This window comes from Hyla sarda, chromosome 2, assembly GCF_029499605.1.
Source record: "Hyla sarda isolate aHylSar1 chromosome 2, aHylSar1.hap1, whole genome shotgun sequence".
Classification (NCBI taxonomy): Eukaryota; Metazoa; Chordata; class Amphibia; order Anura; family Hylidae; genus Hyla; species Hyla sarda.
In genome coordinates, this window is record NC_079190.1 from 415,346,685 (window position 1) to 415,361,832 (window position 15,148).

The following is a 15,148-nucleotide window of genomic DNA, read 5'->3' on the forward strand; positions in this document are numbered from 1 at the left end:
GGATAGGGGATAAGATGTGTAAGCACCGGAGTACCCCTTTAAGAATATATATCACCTATGTTATAACATTCTGGAACAAGACAATCAAAAACAGTAGTCATGCTTTTACTTAGTCACTCCCTTGTAAAAGAACATATACATAACACATGTAAAGAAATTTAAAATTTAAAAAGTTAACAAAAAAGATAACTCCACAAAAGATTGTTAATTTACAAGAAATATGACATGGCGGCATTGGAAACTTTACTAGATTACACATTTTGAGCACAAATACATATAAATTGCTATGCTCAGTTCAGTCCTCCTCCCCTACAGAATTCCTGTCCATCTTTAAAATTGGTGAATTTTTAACTATTTGCTTCATTTATCACAAATAGTGGTAACATGAAAGTTTCCATTGCCCACAATCTCATAATCTGGTATTCCTAAATTTAAACATTAAAAAACAATTGAAGCTTTAAGGCCCCTTTCACACTACACAATTACTCAGAAAATCGGCATTAAAACGGTAGTTACCTAGTCCTATACGGCCGTTGGAAAATCCCATTATAGTCTATGAGGTTTTTCTAATAGCCGTTTTAACCCGTTATTTTATGATGGAAGATAGTAATGGGAGAAATAGTTCATGAACTATTTCTCCCGTTACTATCTTCCGTCACAAATAATGGCCGTTATTAATAACGGGCTATAACGTGTTAAAACGGCTATTAGAAAAATCCCACAGACTATAATGGGATTTTCTAACGGCCGTATAGGATTTTGTAACTGCCCTTTTGCTGACGATTTTCTGACGGAAGAATATATATCACCTGTTATAAAATTCTGGTATAAGATAATCAAAAAAGTTGTCATGTTTTAAGTCACTCCCTTGCGAAAGAACATTGAAATAACACATATAAAGACAAATGAAAAGTTAACAAAAAAGGAAATTCCACAATAGATTGTTAATATACAAGGAATATGACATGGCGGCCTTGGAAACTTTACTAGATTGCATCTTTTGAGCACAGTTACAAATAAATCGCTATGCTCAGTTCAGGCCTCCTCCGCCGCTACAGCCTTCCTGTCTATCTCCAAAATTGGTGCATTTTTTACTATTTGCTTCTTTTATCACAAATAGTAGTAACATGAAAGTTTCCATTGCCCACAATCTCATAATCCGGTATTCCTAATTTTAAACATTCAAAAACAATTGAAGCTTTAAAGGGGTACTCTGGTGCTTACATATCTTATCCTCTATGCAAAGGATAGGGGATAAGATGCCTTATCGCGGGAGTCCCGCAGCTGGGGACGCCCGGGATCATGCACGCGGCACCCAGTTTGTAATCAGTCCCCGGAGCGTGTTCGCTCCGGGTCTGATTACGGTCGACCGCAAGGGCCGGCGGCGTGTGAAATCACGCCCCCGTGTGACGTCACGCTCCACCTCTCAATGCAAGCCTACGGGAGGGGGCGTGATAGCTATCATGCCCCCTCCGTAGGTTTGCATTGAGGGGCGGAGCGTGACGTCATACAGGGGCGGGGGGCGTGATGTCACATGCCGCTGGCCCTGCGAGCACGCTCCGGGGACTGATTAAAAAGGGGGTGCCGCGTGCATGATCTCGGGCGTCCCCAGCTGCGGGACTCACGCGATCAGGCATCTTATCCCATATCTTTTGGATAGGGGATAAGATGTGTAATCACCGGAGTACCCCTTTAAGAATATATATCACCTATGTTATAACATTCTGGAACAAGACAATCAAAAACAGTAGTCATGCTTTTACTTAGTCACTCCCTTGTAAAAGAACATTTACATAACACATGTAAAGAAATTTAAAAATTTTAAAAGTTAACAAAAAAAGAAAACTCCACAAAAGATTGTTAATTTACAAGAAATATGACATGGCGGCATTGGAAACTTTACTAGATTACACATTTTGAGCACAAATACATATAAATTGCTATGCTCAGTTCAGTCCTCCTCCCCTACAGAATTCCTGTCCATCTCCAAAATTGGTGTATTTTTAACTATTTGCTTCTTTTATCACAAATAGTAGTAACATGAAAGTTTCCATTGCCCACAATCTCATAATCTGGTATTCCTAAATTTAAACATTCAAAAACAATTGAAGCTTTAAGGCCCCTTTCACACTACATAATTACTCAGAAAATCGGCATTAAAACGGTAGTTACCTAGTCCTATACGGCCGTTGGAAAATCCCATTATAGTCTATGAGATTTTTCTAATAGCCGTTTTAACCCGTTATTTTATGATGGAAGATAGTAATGGCAGAAATAGTTCATGAACTATTTCTCCCGTTACTATCTTCCGTCACAAATAATGGCCATTATTAATAACGGGCTATAACGTGTTAAAACGGCTATTAGAAAAATCCCACAGACTATAATGGGATTTTCTAACGTCCGTATAGGATTTTGTAACTGCCTTTTTGCTGACGATTTTCTGACGGAAGAATATATATCACCTGTTATAAAATTCTGGTATAAGATAATCAAAACAGTTGTCATGCTTTTAGTCACTCCCTTGCGAAAGAACATTGAAATAACACATATAAAGACAAATGAAAAGTTAACAAAAAAGGAAATTCCACAATAGATTGTTAATATACAAGGAATATGACATGGCGGCCTTGGAAACTTTACTAGATTGCATCTTTTGAGCACAGTTACAAATAAATCGCTATGCTCAGTTCAGGCCTCCTCCGCCCCTACAGCCTTCCTGTCCATCTCCAAAATTGGTGCATTTTTAACTATTTGCTTCTTTTATAACAAATAGTAGTAACATGAAAGTTTCCATTGCCCACAATCTCATAATCCGGTATTCCTAATTTTAAACATTCAAAAACAATTGAAGCTTTAAAGGGGTACTCCAGTGCTTAAAAATCTTATCCCCTATGCAAAGGATAGGGGATAAGATGCCTTATCGCGGGAGTCCCGCAGCTGGGGACGCCCGGGATCATGCACACGGCACCCAGTTTGTAATCAGTCCCCGGAGCGTTTTCGCTCCGGGTCTGATTACGGTCGACCGTAGGGCCGGCGGCGTGTGAAATCACGCCCCCGTGTGACGTCACGCTCCACCTCTCAATGCAAGCCTATGGGAGGGGGCGTGATAGCTATTATGCCCCCTCCCGTAGGTTTGCATTGAGGGGCGGAGCGTGACGTCATACGGGGGCGGGGGCGTGACGTCACATGCCGCTGGCCCTGCGAGCATGCTCCGGGGACTGATTAAAAAGGGGGTGCCGCGTGCATGATCCCGGGCGTCCCCAGCTGCGGGACTCACGCGATCAGGCATCTTATCCCCTATCCTTTGGATAGGGGATAAGATGTGTAAGCACCGGAGTACCCCTTTAAGAATATATATCACCTATGTTATAACATTCTGGAACAAGACAATCAAAAACAGTAGTCATGCTTTTACTTAGTCACTCCCTTGTAAAAGAACATTTACATAACACATGTAAAGAAATTTAAAAATTTAAAAAGTTAACAAAAAAAGAAAACTCCACAAAAGATTGTTAATTTACAAGAAATATGACATGGCGGCATTGGAAACTTTACTTGATTACACATTTTGAGCACAAATACATATAAATTGCTATGCTCAGTTCAGTCCTCCTCCCCTACAGAATTCCTGTCCATCTCCAAAATTGGTGTATTTTTTACTATTTGCTTCTTTTATCACAAATAGTAGTAACATGAAAGTTTCCATTGCCCACAATCTCATAATCTGGTATTCCTAAATTTAAACATTCAAAAACAATTGAAGCTTTAAGGCCCCTTTCACACTACATAATTACTCAGAAAATCGGCATTAAAACGGTAGTTACCTAGTCCTATACGGCCGTTGGAAAATCCCATTATAGTCTATGAGATTTTTCTAATAGCCGTTTTAACCCGTTATTTTATGATGGAAGATAGTAATGGGAGAAATAGTTCATGAACTATTTCTCCCGTTACTATCTTCCGTCACAATAATTTCTAAAACGGCTATTAGAAAAATCCCACAGACTATAATGGGATTTTCTAAAGGCCGTATAGGATTTTGTAACTGCCCTTTTGCTGACGATTTTCTGACGGAAGAATTTATATCACCTGTTATAAAATGCTGGTATAAGATAATCAAAACAGTTGTCATGCTTTTAGTCACTCCCTTGCGAAAGAACATTGAAATAACACATATAAAGACAAATGAAAAGTTAACAAAAAAGGAAATTCCGCAATAGATTGTTAATATACAAGGAATATGACATGGCGGCCTTGGAAACTTTACTAGATTGCATCTTTTGAGCACAGTTACAAATAAATCGCTATGCTCAGTTCAGGCCTCCTCCGCCCCTACAGCCTTCCTGTCCATCTCCAAAATTGGTGCATTTTTAACTATTTGCTTCTTTTATCACAAATAGTAGTATCATGAAAGTTTCCATTGCCCACAATCTCATAATCCGGTATTCCTAATTTTAAACATTCAAAAACAATTGAAGCTTTAAAGGGGTACTCTGGTGCTTACATATCTTATCCTCTATGCAAAGGATAGGGGATAAGATGCCTTATCGCGGGAGTCCCGCAGCTGGGGACGCCCGGGATCATGCACGCGGCACCCAGTTTGTAATCAGTCCCCGGAGCGTGTTCGCTCCGGGTCTGATTACGGTCGACCGCAGGGCCGGCGGCGCGTGAAATCACGCCCCCGGTGTGACGTCGCGCTCCGCCTCTCAATGCAAGCCTATGGGAGGGGGGCGTGATAGCTATCATGCCCTCTCCCGTAGGTTTGCATTGAGGGGCGGAGCATGACGTCACACGGGGGCGGGGCTGTGACGTCACTTGCCGCTGGCCATGCGAGCACGCTCCTGGGACTGATTAAAAAGGGGGTGCCGCGTGCATGATCCCGGGCTTCCCCAGCTGCAGGACTCACGCGTTCAGGCATCTTATCCCCTATCCTTTGGATAGGGGATAAGATGTGTAAGCACCGGAGTACCCCTTTAAGAATATATATCACCTATGTTATAACATTCTGGAACAAGACAATCAAAAACAGTAGTCATGCTTTTACTTAGTCACTCCCTTGTAAAAGAACATATACATAACACATGTAAAGAAATTTAAAAATTTAAAAAGTTAACAAAAAAGATAACTCCACAAAAGATTGTTAATTTACAAGAAATATGACATGGCGGCATTGGAAACTTTACTAGATTACACATTTTGAGCACAAATACATATAAATTGCTATGCTCAGTTCAGTCCTCCTCCCCTACAGAATTCCTGTCCATCTTTAAAATTGGTGTATTTTTAACTATTTGCTTCATTTATCACAAATAGTGGTAACATGAAAGTTTCCATTGCCCACAATCTCATAATCTGGTATTCCTAAATTTAAACATTAAAAAACAATTGAAGCTTTAAGGCCCCTTTCACACTACACAATTACTCAGAAAATCGGCATTAAAACGGTAGTTACCTAGTCCTATACGGCCGTTGGAAAATCCCATTATAGTCTATGAGGTTTTTCTAATAGCCGTTTTAACCCGTTATTTTATGATGGAAGATAGTAATGGGAGAAATAGTTCATGAACTATTTCTCCCGTTACTATCTTCCGTCACAAATAATGGCCGTTATTAATAACGGGCTATAACGTGTTAAAACGGCTATTAGAAAAATCCCACAGACTATAATGGGATTTTCTAACGGCCGTATAGGATTTTGTAACTGCCCTTTTGCTGACGATTTTCTGACGGAAGAATATATATCACCTGTTATAAAATTCTGGTATAAGATAATCAAAAAAGTTGTCATGTTTTAAGTCACTCCCTTGCGAAAGAACATTGAAATAACACATATAAAGACAAATGAAAAGTTAACAAAAAAGGAAATTCCACAATAGATTGTTAATATACAAGGAATATGACATGGCGGCCTTGGAAACTTTACTAGATTGCATCTTTTGAGCACAGTTACAAATAAATCGCTATGCTCAGTTCAGGCCTCCTCCGCCGCTACAGCCTTCCTGTCCATCTCCAAAATTGGTGCATTTTTTACTATTTGCTTCTTTTATCACAAATAGTAGTAACATGAAAGTTTCCATTGCCCACAATCTCATAATCCGGTATTCCTAATTTTAAACATTCAAAAACAATTGAAGCTTTAAAGGGGTACTCTGGTGCTTACATATCTTATCCTCTATGCAAAGGATAGGGGATAAGATGCCTTATCGCGGGAGTCCCGCAGCTGGGGACGCCCGGGATCATGCACGCGGCACCCAGTTTGTAATCAGTCCCCGGAGCGTGTTCGCTCCGGGTCTGATTACGGTCGACCGCAGGGCCGGCGGCGTGTGAAATCACGCCCCCGTGTGACGTCACGCTCCACCTCTCAATGCAAGCCTACGGGAGGGGGCGTGATAGCTATCATGCCCCCTCCCGTAGGTTTGCATTGAGGGGCGGAGCGTGACGTCATACAGGGGCGGGGGCGTGATGTCACATGCCGCTGGCCCTGCGAGCACGCTTCGGGGACTGATTAAAAAGGGGGTGCCGCGTGCATGATCTCGGGCGTCCCCAGCTGCGGGACTCACGCGATCAGGCATCTTATCCCATATCTTTTGGATAGGGGATAAGATGTGTAATCACCGGAGTACCCCTTTAAGAATATATATCACCTATGTTATAACATTCTGGAACAAGACAATCAAAAACAGTAGTCATGCTTTTACTTAGTCACTCCCTTGTAAAAGAACATTTACATAACACATGTAAAGAAATTTAAAAATTTTAAAAGTTAACAAAAAAAGAAAACTCCACAAAAGATTGTTAATTTACAAGAAATATGACATGGCGGCATTGGAAACTTTACTAGATTACACATTTTGAGCACAAATACATATAAATTGCTATGCTCAGTTCAGTCCTCCTCCCCTACAGAATTCCTGTCCATCTCCAAAATTGGTGTATTTTTAACTATTTGCTTCTTTTATCACAAATAGTAGTAACATGAAAGTTTCCATTGCCCACAATCTCATAATCTGGTATTCCTAAATTTAAACATTCAAAAACAATTGAAGCTTTAAGGCCCCTTTCACACTACATAATTACTCAGAAAATCGGCATTAAAACGGTAGTTACCTAGTCCTATACGGCCGTTGGAAAATCCCATTATAGTCTATGAGATTTTTCTAATAGCCGTTTTAACCCGTTATTTTATGATGGAAGATAGTAATGGCAGAAATAGTTCATGAACTATTTCTCCCGTTACTATCTTCCGTCACAAATAATGGCCATTATTAATAACGGGCTATAACGTGTTAAAACGGCTATTAGAAAAATCCCACAGACTATAATGGGATTTTCTAACGTCCGTATAGGATTTTGTAACTGCCTTTTTGCTGACGATTTTCTGACGGAAGAATATATATCACCTGTTATAAAATTCTGGTATAAGATAATCAAAACAGTTGTCATGCTTTTAGTCACTCCCTTGCGAAAGAACATTGAAATAACACATATAAAGACAAATGAAAAGTTAACAAAAAAGGAAATTCCACAATAGATTGTTAATATACAAGGAATATGACATGGCGGCCTTGGAAACTTTACTAGATTGCATCTTTTGAGCACAGTTACAAATAAATCGCTATGCTCAGTTCAGGCCTCCTCCGCCCCTACAGCCTTCCTGTCCATCTCCAAAATTGGTGCATTTTTAACTATTTGCTTCTTTTATAACAAATAGTAGTAACATGAAAGTTTCCATTGCCCACAATCTCATAATCCGGTATTCCTAATTTTAAACATTCAAAAACAATTGAAGCTTTAAAGGGGTACTCCAGTGCTTAAAAATCTTATCCCCTATGCAAAGGATAGGGGATAAGATGCCTTATCGCGGGAGTCCCGCAGCTGGGGACGCCCGGGATCATGCACACGGCACCCAGTTTGTAATCAGTCCCCGGAGCGTGTTCGCTCCGGGTCTGATTACGGTCGACCGTAGGGCCGGCGGCGTGTGAAATCACGCCCCCGTGTGACGTCACGCTCCACCTCTCAATGCAAGCCTATGGGAGGGGGCGTGATAGCTATTATGCCCCCTCCCGTAGGTTTGCATTGAGGGGCGGAGCGTGACGTCATACGGGGGCGGGGGCGTGACGTCACATGCCGCTGGCCCTGCGAGCATGCTCCGGGGACTGATTAAAAAGGGGGTGCCGCGTGCATGATCCCGGGCGTCCCCAGCTGCGGGACTCACGCGATCAGGCATCTTATCCCCTATCCTTTGGATAGGGGATAAGATGTGTAAGCACCGGAGTACCCCTTTAAGAATATATATCACCTATGTTATAACATTCTGGAACAAGACAATCAAAAACAGTAGTCATGCTTTTACTTAGTCACTCCCTTGTAAAAGAACATTTACATAACACATGTAAAGAAATTTAAAAATTTAAAAAGTTAACAAAAAAAGAAAACTCCACAAAAGATTGTTAATTTACAAGAAATATGACATGGCGGCATTGGAAACTTTACTTGATTACACATTTTGAGCACAAATACATATAAATTGCTATGCTCAGTTCAGTCCTCCTCCCCTACAGAATTCCTGTCCATCTCCAAAATTGGTGTATTTTTTACTATTTGCTTCTTTTATCACAAATAGTAGTAACATGAAAGTTTCCATTGCCCACAATCTCATAATCTGGTATTCCTAAATTTAAACATTCAAAAACAATTGAAGCTTTAAGGCCCCTTTCACACTACATAATTACTCAGAAAATCGGCATTAAAACGGTAGTTACCTAGTCCTATACGGCCGTTGGAAAATCCCATTATAGTCTATGAGATTTTTCTAATAGCCGTTTTAACCCGTTATTTTATGATGGAAGATATTAATGGGAGAAATAGTTCATGAACTATTTCTCCCGTTACTATCTTCCGTCACAAATAATGGCCGTTATTAATAACGGGCTATAACGTGTTAAAACGGCTATTAGAAAAATCCCACAGACTATAATGGGATTTTCTAACGGCCGTATAGGATTTTGTAACTGCCCTTTTGCTGACGATTTTCTGACGGAAGAATATATATCACCTGTTATAAAATTCTTTTATAAGATAATCAAAACAGTTGTCATGCTTTTAGTCACTCCCTTGCGAAAGAACATTGAAATAACACATATAAAGACAAATGAAAAGTTAACAAAAAAGGAAATTCCACAATAGATTGTTAATATACAAGGAATATGACATGGCGGCCTTGGAAACTTTACTAGATTGCATCTTTTGAGCACAGTTACAAATAAATCGCTATGCTCAGTTCAGGCCTCCTCCGCCCCTACAGCCTTCCTGTCACTCCAAAATTGGTGCATTTTTAACTATTTGCTTCTTTTATCACAAATAGTAGTAACATGAAAGTTTCCATTGCCCACAATCTCATAATCCGGTATTCCTAATTTTAAACATTCAAAAACAATTGAAGCTTTAAAGGAGTACTCCGGTGCTTACATATCTTATCCCCTATGCAAAGGATAGGGGATAAGATGTCTTATCGCGGGAGTCCCGCAGCTGGGGACGCCCGGGATCATGCATGCGGCACCCAGTTTGTAATCAGTCCCCGGAGCGTGTTCGCTCCGGGTCTGATTACGGTCGACCGCAGGGCCGACGGCGTGTGAAATCACGCCCCCAGTGTGACGTCACGCTCCGCCTCTCAATGCAAGCCTACGGGAGGGGGCGTGATAGCTATCATGCCCCCTCCCGTAGGTTTGCATTGAGGGGCGGAGCGTGACGTCACACAGGGGCGTGACGTCACATGCCGCTGGCCCTGCGAGCACGCTCCGGGGACTGATTAAAAAGGGGGTGCCGCGTGCATGATCCCGGGCGTCCCCAGCTGCGGGACTCACGCGATCAGGCATCTTATCCCCTATCCTTTGGATAGGGGATAAGATGTGTAAGCACTGGAGTACCCCTTTAAGAATATATGTCACCTATGTTATAACATTCTGGAACAAGACAATCTAAAACAGTAGTCATGCTTTTACTTAGTCACTCCCTTGTAAAAGAACATTTACATAACACATGTAAAGAAATTTAAAAATTTAAAAAGTTAACAAAAAAAGAAAACTCCACAAAAGATTGTTAATTTACAAGAAATATGACATGGCGACATTGGAAACTTTACTAGATTACACATTTTGAGCACAAATACATATAAATTGCTATGCTCAGTTCAGTCCTCCTCCCCTACAGAATTCCTGTCCATCTCCAAAATTGGTGTATTTTTAACTATTTGCTTCTTTTATCACAAATAGTAGTAACATGAAAGTTTCCATTGCCCACAATCTCATAATCTGGTATTCCTAAATTTAAACATTCAAAAACAATTGAAGCTTTAAGGCCCCTTTCACACTACATAATTACTCAGAAAATCGGCATTAAAACGGTAGTTACCTAGTCCTATACGGCCGTTGGAAAATCCCATTATAGTCTATGAGATTTTTCTAATAGCCGTTTTAACCCGTTATTTTATGATGGAAGATAGTAATGGGAGAAATAGTTCATGAACTATTTCTCCCGTTACTATCTTCCGTCACAAATAATGGCCGTTATTAATAACGGGCTATAACGTGTTAAAACGGCTATTAGAAAAATCCCACAGACTATAATGGGATTTTCTAACGGCCGTATAGGATTTTGTAACTGCCCTTTTGCTGACGATTTTCTGACGGAAGAATATATATCACCTGTTATAAAATTCTGGTATAAGATAATCAAAACAGTTGTCATGCTTTTAGTCACTCCCTTGCGAAAGAACATTGAAATAACACATATAAAGACAAATGAAAAGTTAACAAAAAAGGAAATTCCACAATAGATTGTTAATATACAAGGAATATGACATGGCGGCCTTGGAAACTTTACTAGATTGCATCTTTTGAGCACAGTTACAAATAAATCGCTATGCTCAGTTCAGGCCTCCTCCGCCCCTACAGCCTTCCTGTCCATCTCCAAAATTGGTGCATTTTTAACTATTTGCTTCTTTTATCACAAATAGTAGTAACATGAAAGTTTCCATTGCCCACAATCTCATAATCCGGTATTCCTAATTTTAAACATTCAAAAACAATTGAAGCTTTAAAGGGGTACTCTGGTGCTTACATATCTTATCCCCTATGCAAAGGATAGGGGATAAGATGCCTTATCGCGGGAGTCCCGCAGCTGGGGACGCCCGGGATCATGCACGCGGCACCCAGTTTGTAATCAGTCCCCGGAGCGTGTTCGCTCCGGGTCTGATTACGGTCGACCGCAGGGCCGGCGGCGTGTGAAATCACGCCCCCGTGTGACGTCACGCTCCCCCTCTCAATGCAAGCCTACGGGAGGGGGCGTGATAGCTATCATGCCCCCTCCCGTAGGTTTGCATTGAGGGGCGGAGCGTGACGTCACACGGGGGCGGGGGCGTGACGTCACATGCCGCTGGTCCTGCGAGCACGCTCCGGGGACTGATTGAAAAAGGGGGTGCCGCGCGCATGATCCCGGGCGTCCCCAGCTGCGGGACTCCCGCGATCAGGCATCTTATCCCCTATCCTTTGGATAGGGGATAAGATGTGTAAGCACCGGAGTACCCCTTTAAGAATATATATCACCTAAGTTATAACATTCTGGAACAAGACAATCAAAAACAGTAGTCATGCTTTTACTTAGTCACTCCCTTGTAAAAGATCATTTTCATAACACATGTAAAGAAATTTAAAAATTTAAAAAGTTAACAAAAAAAGTAAACTCCACAAAAGATTGTTAATTTACAAGAAAAATGACATGGCGGCATTGGAAACTTTACTAGATTACACATTTTGAGCACAAATACATATAAATTGCTATGCTCAGTTCAGTCCTCCTCCCCTACAGAATTCCTGTCCATCTCCAAAATTGGTGTATTTTTAACTATTTGCCTCTTTTATCACAAATAGTAGTAACATGAAAGTTTCCATTGCCCACAATCTCATAATCTGGTATTCCTAAATTTAAACATTCAAAAACAATTGAAGCTTTAAGGCCCCTTTCACACTACATAATTACTCAGAAAATCGGCATTAAAACGGTAGTTACCTAGTCCTATACGGCCGTTGGAAAATCCCATTATAGTCTATGAGATTTTTCTAATAGCCGTTTTAACCCGTTATTTTATGATGGAAGATAGTAATGGGAGAAATAGTTCATGAACTATTTCTCCCGTTACAATCTTCCGTCACAAATAATGTCCGTTAATAATAACGGGCTATAACGTGTTAAAATGGCTATTAGAAAAATCCCACAGACTATAATGGGATTTTCTAACGGCCGTATAGGTTTTTGTAACTGCCCTTTTGCTGACGATTTTCTGACGGAAGAATATATATCACCTGTTATAAAATTCTGGTATAAGATATTCAAAACAGTTGTCATGCTTTTAGTCACTCCCTTGCGAAAGAACATTGAAATAACACATATAAAGACAAATGAAAAGTTAACAAAAAAGGAAATTCCACAATAGATTGTTAATATACAAGGAATATGACATGGCGGCCTTGGAAACTTTACTAGATTGCATCTTTTGAGCACAGTTACAAATAAATCGCTATGCTCAGTTCAGGCCTCCTCCGCCCCTACAGCCTTCCTTTCCATCTCCAAAATTGGTGCATTTTTAACTATTTGCTTCTTTTATCACAAATAGTAGTAACATGAAAGTTTCCATTGCCCACAATCTCATAATCCGGTATTCCTAATTTTAAACATTCAAAAACAATTGAAGCTTTAAAGGGGTACTCCGGTGCTTACATATCTTATCCCCTATGCAAAGGATAGGGGATAAGATGCCTTATCGCGGGAGTCCCGCAGCTGGGGACGCCCGGGATCATGCACGCGGCACCCAATTTGTAATCAGTCCCCGGAGCGTGTTTGCTCCTGGTCTGATTACGGTCGACCGCAGGGCCGGCGGCGTGTGAAATCACGCCCCCGTGTGACGTCACGCTCCGCCTCTCAATGCAAGCCTGCGGGAGGGGCGTGATAGCTATCATGCCCCCTCCCATAGGTTTGCATTGAGGGGCGGAGCGTGACGTTACACGGGGGCTGGGGGCGTGACGTCACATGCCGCTGGCCCTGCGAGCACGCTCCGGGGACTGATTAAAAAGGGGGTGCCGCGCGCATGATCCCGGGCGTCCCCAGCTGCGGGACTTCCGCGATCAGGCATCTTATCCCCTATCCTTTGGATAGGGGATAAGATGTGTAAGCACCGGAGTACCCCTTTAAGAATATATATCACCTATGTTATAACATTCTGGAACAAGACAATCAAAAACAGTAGTCATGCTTTTACTTAGTCACTCCCTTGTAAAAGAACATTTACATAACACATGTAAAGAAATTTTAAAATTTAAAAAGTTAACAAAAAAAGAAAACTCCACAAAAGATTGTTAATTTACAAGAAATATGACATGACGGCATTGGAAACTTTACTAGATTACACATTTTGAGCACAAATACATATAAATTGCTATGCTCAGTTCAGTCCTCCTCCCCTACAGAATTCCTGTCCATCTCCAAAATTGGTGCATTTTTAACTATTTGCTTCTTTTATCACAAATAGTAGTAACATGAAAGTTTCCATTGCCCACAATCTCATAATCTGGTATTCCTAAATTTAAACATTCAAAAACAATTGAAGCTTTAAGGCCCCTTTCACACTACATAATTACTCAGAAAATTGGCATTAAAACGGTAGTTACCTAGTCCTATACGGCCGTTGGAAAATCCCATTATAGTCTATGAGATTTTTCTAATAGCCGTTTTAACCCGTTATTTTATGATGGAAGATAGTAATGGGAGAAATAGTTCATGAACTATTTCTCCCGTTACTATCTTCCGTCACAAATAATGGCCGTTATTAATAACGGGCTATAACGTGTTAAAACGGCTATTAGAAAAATCCCACAGACTATAATGGGATTTTCTAACGGCTGTATAGGATTTTGTAACTGCCCTTTTGCTGACGATTTTCTGAAGGAACTTCGAAAACGGAGTAATTATGTATTGTGAAAGGGGCCTAAGAATATATATCACCTGTTATAAAATTCTGGTATAAGATAATCAAAATAGTTGTCATGCTTTTAGTCACTCCCTTGCGAAAGAACATTGAAATAACACATATAAAGACAAATAAAAAGTTAACAAAAAAGGAAATTCCACAGTAGATTGTTAGTATACAAGGAATATGACATGGCGGCCTTGGAAACTTTACTAGATTACACGTTTTGAGCACAGTTACAAATAAATCGCTATGCTCAGTTCAGGCCTCCTCCGCCCCTACAGCCTTCCTGTCCATCTCCAAAATTGGTGCATTTTTAACTATTTGCTTCTTTCATCACAAATAGTAGTAAAATGAAAATTTCCATTGCCCACAATCTCATGATCCGGTATTCCTAATTTTAAACATTCAAAAACAATTGAAGCTTTAAAGGGGTACTCCGGTGCTTACATATCTTATCCCCTATGCAAAGGATAGGGGATAAGATGCCTGATCGCGGGAGTCCCGCAGCTGGGGACGCCCGGGATCATGCACGCGGCACCCAGTTTGTAATCAGTCCCCGTAGCGTGTTCGCTCCGGGTCTGATTACGGTCGACCGCAGGGCCAGCGGCGTGTGACATCCCGCCCCCGTGTGACGTCACGCTCTGCCTCTCAATGCAAGCCTACGGGAGGGGGCGTGATAGCTATCATGCCCCCTCCCGTAGGTTTGCATTGAGGGGCGGAGCGTGACGTCACATGGGGGCGGGGGCGTGACGTCACATGCCGCCGGCCCTGCGAGCACGCTCCGGGGTCTGATTAAAAAGGGGGTGCCGGGTGCATGATCCCGGGCGTCCAATGGTGCAGGACTCACGCGATCAGGCATCTTATCCCCTATCCTTTGAGGGGGTAAGATGAGTAAGCACCGGAGTACCCCTTTCAGAATATATATCACCTATGTTATAACATTCTGGAACAAGACAATCAAAAACAGTAGTCATGCTTTTACTTAGTCACTCCCTTGTAAAAGAACATTTACATAACACATGTAAAGAAATTTAAAAATTTTAAAAGTTAACAAAAAAAGAAAACTCCACAAAAGATTGTTAATTTACAAGAAATATGACATGGCGGCATTGGAAACTTTAC